Raw genomic sequence first — 6,000 nt, forward strand, 5'->3', positions numbered from 1 at the left:
CCCTGGTTCGTCCTCTTGGTGTGCCTGGTGGGGCCATCTGAATAATGTGAGCTCTTTTATCAGCCAATAAAAGAAACGACTATTTATTCTGGTCCAGAACTGCAGCTCAATCCTGTTGTAGGTTTTGAAACAAAAATCGTGGATGTTTAATAAATATTCCTACGTGAAGGTACCTCACGTATATCACTGTGCGTATCGTAACAGGGGCGGGACCGGCTTCTCGTATACTTTCTCATGAAGGCCATTCACGAAAATGAGGCCGCATACACACAGCACCTTCAGTCTAAGCGTCCTACCAGTAACACGCTCGGTTTAAACACGCGCCAACTCTGACGGCAGCGGAAGACTATAACAAGTCTTGTTACTTTCCCTTTATTATCAGTGGCGCCGTGCAGTACGCCTTACTTACAACCGTGCTATATAACACGAGCAACTAAATTAATAGGCGTAAAGCACTCCTTTAAGCTCGAGCATGTTGTGTTGGCGCTTCACCCATCTGTCACTTGAGCGGGTAGTAATTAACCACGTATGAAGCGGCAGGCAACTTTGACTGCTTAAGAAGAGCATTCACTAATCACAAATGGAAACAGGCAAACTGTATCCCTCTGTCTCGTGTTTCAGTTCAGCTTTCAGAACCCGTCTTATTCACTACTAAGCCGCGAGTTGAGGCGACTCCACAGGACCACCTCCTCCTAGAAAACTAGTCAGTAGCGTTAGGGCACGCCAACCGACACCGGCGTCATGCGCGTTACAGCGCCTACAAGAAAACTGAACTCTATAGCAAATCCGGACGAGAATATCTTCTTTTTTTTTTCCTACATATACATAACACACTAACTAAAGGTATTACGATGACTATAAGCACGAACAGCTGCAAAGTAACATGAATATATAGCCGACATACTCTTATGCCCATCATCCATGCAGTGCATATATTTTTCCGCAGCTCTGTTTGCCGTCAGACTAGCAATATAGTTACAGGCGTCGTACATACCCTTTCTTCATAAATATCACTCTTCCCAACTCTGCGATCTTTTCACGGGTCACGTCACATAGAAACAGTTGATTATTCGTAACTATAAGTTTGTAGGAGGTAAAACGGACGGCTAAGAGAAATACTAAATAAATTTATACCAATGAAGTATTCATTGAAAAAAATTCTGGCAGAACCCATCTCACAATTATTATCGATGTTAATGTAATTAGCATTTAAGGAGTACTAACACGATTCTTTAGACTACTCAGTTATTTCGTTAAATGAAAGTCCTAGACCTTTCAAGCTTAAAAAAAAAATAGTGACAAGCATCATCATCACCACCAGCAGCAGCAGCAGCCTGTTTTATGTCCGCTGAAGGACGAAGGCCTCTCCCTGCGATCTCCAATTACCCCTGTCCTGCCTGCGCCAACCAATTCCAACTATAGTGCCCGCGAATTTCCTAATTTCACCGCTCCACCTAGTCTTCTGCCGTCCTCGGCTGCGTTTCTCTTCTCTTGGTACTCGTTCTGTAACCCTAATGGTCCAACGGTTATCTAAACGGCGCTTTACATGACCTACCCAGCTCCATTTTTTTCTCTTTACGTCAATTAGAATATCGTCTATACCGGTTTGCTCCCTGATCCAAACCGCTCTCTTTCTGTCTCTTAACATTATGCCTAGAAATCTTCGTTCCATCGCTCTTTGCGCGGTCCTTAACTTGTTCTCCAGCTTCTTTGTCAGTCTCCAAGTCTGTGCCCCATACGTCAGCACTGGTAAAATGCACTGATTGTACGCCTTCATTTTCAATGATAATGGTAAGCTTCCAGTAAGGAGCTGACAATGTCTGCCGCATGCGATCCAACCCATTTTTATTCTTCTATGAATTTCCTTCTCATGATCAGGGTTCCCTGTGATTAATTGACCTAGGTAAACGTACTCCTTCACAGACTCTAGAGGCTGACTGGCGATCTTGAACTCTTGTTCCCTTGCCCGGCTATTCATCATTATCTTGGTCTTGTGCATATTAATCTTCAACCCTACTCTTACACTCTCTTAAGGTCCTCTATCATTTGTTGCAACTCGTCTGCATTGTTGCTGAATAGAACAATGTCATCGGCAAACCGAAGGTTGCTGAGACATCCGCCGTCGGTCCTTACTCCTAAGCCTTCCCAGTTTAATAGCTTGAATACTTCTTTCAAGCACGCAGTGAATAGCATTGCAGAGATTGTGTCTCCCTGTCTGACCCCTTTCTTTATAGGTATCTTCCTGCTTTTCTTGTATAGAATTAAGGTAGCTGTAGAACCTCTGTGTATATTTTCCAAGGTATTAACGTAAGCGTTCTGTACTCCTTGATTACGTAATGCCTCTATGACTGCTGCTATCACTACTGAATCAGATGCCTTTTCGCAATCTATGAAAGCCATATAGAGAGGCTTATTGTACTCTGCGGATTTCTCGATAACCTGATTAATGACCTCGATGTGGTCCATTGTAGAGTATCCCTTCCTGAAGCCAGCCTGTTCCCTTGGTTGACTGAAGTCGAGTGTTGCCCTTATTCTATTGGAGATTATTTTGGTAAATATTTTATATTATACTGGGAGTAAGCTAATGGACCTATAATTTTTCAGTTCTTTGACGTCTCCATTATTGTGGATTAGTATAACGCTTGCATTCTTCTAGTTTTTTGGGACCCTTGCAGTCGATAGACACTTCGTATAGAGAGCCGCCAGTTTTTCAAGCACTGTCTCCTCCATCTTTGATTAAATCGACTATTATTCCATCTTTTCCTGCCGCTCTTCCTCGTTTCATGTCTTGCAAGACCCTTCTGACCTCATCGCTGGTTATAGGAGGAGTTTCTGTATCCTGTTCATTACTGTTTCTAATGGAGGTATCCCGATTCCTCTGGGTCAGTATACAATTCTTCCGCTGCTTTTACTTTGCTGATGATATTACCGTCTATCCTTCAATGCATACATATTGGTTTGTCCGTTGTTTAGTTTTTTTTCTCACCGTTTTCAGACTGCGTCCATTTTTTACTGCTTCCTTAGACTTTCTCACATAATTTCGGATATCCCTTATTTTCTCGTTCTTGATTAGTTTTGACAGTTATGTGAATTCTATCTGATCTCTGAGTTGGACATTTTCATTCTTTGTCGTTTCTCTGTTAGGTCCTTCGTTACTTGGGAGAGCTTGCCTACTGGTTGCCACTTCGATTGCTGCCTCTGAAGCCAGCCTATAGTTACGGTTTCATTCATTACCTCTATGCCATCTTCATCTCTCTGCTGTAAGGCTGCATATTTGTTTGCAAGTACCAGCCTGAATTTGCATGCTTTTACCCTTTCTGCCTCTAGGTTGACCTGTTTCTTCTTGACCAATTTTACTCTTCCTCGCTTCAAATTGAGGTGAATACTTGCCCTCCCTAACCTATGACCACTGCACTTTACCCTACCTTTCACTTCTACATCCTGCACTATGCTGGGATCAGCAGAAAGTATGAAATCAATTTCATTTCTTGTTTCACCATTAGGGCTTTTCCAGGTGCACTTTCTGTTGCTACGCTTCCTGAAAAAGGTGTTCATTATTCGAAGCTCATTCCTTTCTGCGAATTCTACCAGCATCTCTCCTCTAGCCTTCCTAGAATCGACGCTGTAGTTGCCAATTGCCCCACTTTTGCATTGAAGTCGCCCATTACCACAGTATACTGGGCTTGCACTTTTCTCATCGCTAATTCACCATCTTCATAAAACTGATCTACTTCCTCATCGTCGTGACTGGATGTTGGAGCTTAGGCTTGTACTACCTTTAATCTATACCTCTTATTACGTTTGATTGCGACTACAGCTACCCTCTCATTAATGCTGCAGAATTCGTCAATGTTGCCCGCTATATCCTTATGGATTAAGAATCCTACACCGTATTGCTTCTTATCTGGCAGACTTCTATAGCAGAGGATATGGCCGTCATCCAGCAATGTATAGCCCTCACCAGTTCTTCTCAGAGCATCGTTAATGACTTAATCATTTTTACAGCCAATTTCGGTTTCGTTTCCAGGAGTAAACTGTGCCGTGACGTCATGACACAGTAGCTATGGGAGCAGAAGACCGCGACGTTTTGACACTATCTCCGACTCGCTCGGTTGTCCGCTATGCTGCACTCTAAAACAAAATTACACCCTTTGGGTTGTATCTTGCCACACAACGATAAACGTCATCTCTCTTGTCCGCATTTACTTTCTTTAACGCTGCGAGCCCGGTACTTTTCAGTAACGAACGACATGCGCGTTATCAGCATGACATAACATTCCCAGACAGGAAAGCAGCGGGCGCGGTGTTTTCAAGAAAGGAAACGAAAGCAAGGCAGATGACGATTATTGTTGTGTGGCATATATACACCCCAAAGGGTGTACCTCTGTCTAAGAGTGTGGTCTATTGCTTTCGCAACGAGCATCAGCATACGAGGCGACTGACCATGCTGGAACGAGTGTCAAAACGTCACAATGTCCTGCTCCTACGTAACCACATGGTATATAGTGACGTCACAACGCAGTGTCCTCCTGGAAACCTAAACCGTAAGTGACTGAAGAAAAGTCCTTTATATTACATTATTTACGTTGCTCTGCACTCTAAGAAAAGTTTACACCCTTTGGAGTGCCCCTTCGGCCGCACAACAATAATCGTCATCTGCCTTGATGCGTTTCCTTTCTTGAAAACGCCGCGCCCGCTACTTTCCTCTCGGGAATGCTATCGTGCTGATAACGCGCATGCCGTTCGTTACTGGAAAGTACCGGGCTCGCAGCGCGTTTAATCGTCAGGCTGCTACGTTCCCCATCACCGGAAAAATTTTAAGCTTTTACGTTTTTAGCGCACGAAGAGGGACGAGAGACAGAAGTACGACGCGGACACAGCGCTATATGTTTGTTTTATAACACGGCCGTACCCCACACATACATACCGCCAATCGGGCGAAATTCCCTGTGAATGATAATCGCATTAACACGTTTTTTTTACCTTCGCGGTTATTATTATATTTAGGCCGATTACTATAGGCGACAAACTGAAACCACGGCAACCTGCGGTAAACGCCCCGTACAGCTGTACAAGACGGCCTCACGCGCAATGGGCCTAACGTATCACGGTACGTAACGTATATGCCATGCGTAGCTAAAACCCTCAACTGTTGACGCAATAAAAATAATAACACGAGCAGCGATGATTGCGAGGATTAGGCGTCAGGAAGAACCTTACCTTGATTAACGCACCGGCCGCAGTTCCACAGATTGGCGGCTGATTCACATCCTCCGAGTGTTCCCACTTTTCGGAATCGAATGTACTACCCGTCCATCATATCCCCAGTTAAATTATTTCCATAAAAGAAACTTCAAACACGCAACACTCGCTTTGCACTAAACCTTAATTAAGCCTTCCACGACACACATCGATAGTGCGTCAATAAAGAGCCGGCAGGAAACAACTCCGCAAACGAGACACGAAGCAAGCGCAACGACGTTGAAGCCCCGTCAAGCTGCTGTCGTGAACTAAAATCACTCCGGTAATGACGCCGCAAATTTGTGCGCAAGCCCGAACGGTCATCTACACTCTAAGAACAGTTTACACCCTTTGGCTTGCCCCTTCTGCCACACAAAAATAATCGTCATCTGCCTTGATGCGTTTCCTTTCTTTATCGCTGCAAGCCCGGAACTTTCCAGTGACGAACGGCACGCGCGTTATCAGAAGAGGCACTCCAAAGGGTGTAAACTGTTCTATGCTGATAACGCGCGTGCCGTTCGTTACTGGAAAGTTCCGGGCTCGCAGCGATAAAGAAAGGAAACGCATCAAGGCAGATGACGATTATTTTTGTGTGGCAGAAGGGGCAAGCCAAAGGGTGTAAACTGTTCTTAGAGTGTATGCGGGAAGTGCATAAGACCGTTTTTTCGTAGGCGCCGCCATATTGTGAACGCAGTGGCGCCGCCTATGAGCAGCGCCATACCGGCTTGAGTGAAAGCCAGTATGGCGCTTTTGCATGGC

At 44.6% G+C, this 6,000-nt stretch overlaps 1 protein-coding gene across 2 annotated transcripts in view; it reads right to left on the reverse strand.

Annotated features, from left to right (window-relative positions):
* Positions 1-5,562, reverse strand: part of LOC135916176 (hepatocyte nuclear factor 6-like) — a 207,113-nt gene extending 201,551 nt beyond the window's left edge. For both annotated transcript variants that reach the window (XR_010568866.2, XR_011508579.1), the window contains exon 1: positions 5,221-5,562. The gene's annotated coding sequence lies outside the window, so the exon portion shown is untranslated. The remainder of the gene's footprint in view (positions 1-5,220) is intronic.
* Between the last annotated feature and the right edge of the window lie 438 nt (positions 5,563-6,000).

The sequence above is a fragment of the Dermacentor albipictus genome, chromosome 9, assembly GCF_038994185.2.
Source record: "Dermacentor albipictus isolate Rhodes 1998 colony chromosome 9, USDA_Dalb.pri_finalv2, whole genome shotgun sequence".
In the NCBI taxonomy this organism is placed as follows: Eukaryota; Metazoa; Arthropoda; class Arachnida; order Ixodida; family Ixodidae; genus Dermacentor; species Dermacentor albipictus.